Source organism: Nomia melanderi, unplaced genomic scaffold (genome assembly GCF_051020985.1).
Source record: "Nomia melanderi isolate GNS246 unplaced genomic scaffold, iyNomMela1 scaffold0815, whole genome shotgun sequence".
In the NCBI taxonomy this organism is placed as follows: Eukaryota; Metazoa; Arthropoda; class Insecta; order Hymenoptera; family Halictidae; genus Nomia; species Nomia melanderi.
Window position 1 is genome coordinate 2,501 of NW_027475929.1, and position 228 is coordinate 2,728.

Sequence of the window (228 nt, forward strand, 5' to 3'; positions counted from 1 at the left end):
CCTGCGGAAGGATCATTAACGAGCAAAATACACTACAAGAACTGACCGAAAGAAGGAAACATGAGAAATATAAGGAGTGGAGCGAAAGATAATATAAAAAGGAGCGAAAGATACATACATATATATATATAAGTGTACGAGTTCAATTTCTGCACACACTCGATACACAAGAGAAATAATATTATATATACAGAGGAGGAAGGAGCGATAAACGTGCAACAACGCTTC

At 36.4% G+C, this 228-nt stretch overlaps 1 non-coding gene across 1 annotated transcript in view; it reads left to right on the top strand.

The window, feature by feature from the left end:
- LOC143176770 (small subunit ribosomal RNA) overlaps nt 1–18 on the top strand; it is a 1,915-nt gene extending 1,897 nt beyond the window's left edge. Inside the window, exon 1 of the ribosomal RNA XR_013001278.1 lies at nt 1–18. This exon is cut by the window's left edge and continues 1,897 nt beyond it. This is a non-coding gene — a ribosomal RNA (small subunit ribosomal RNA).
- Nucleotides 19–228: the final 210 nt, after the last annotated feature.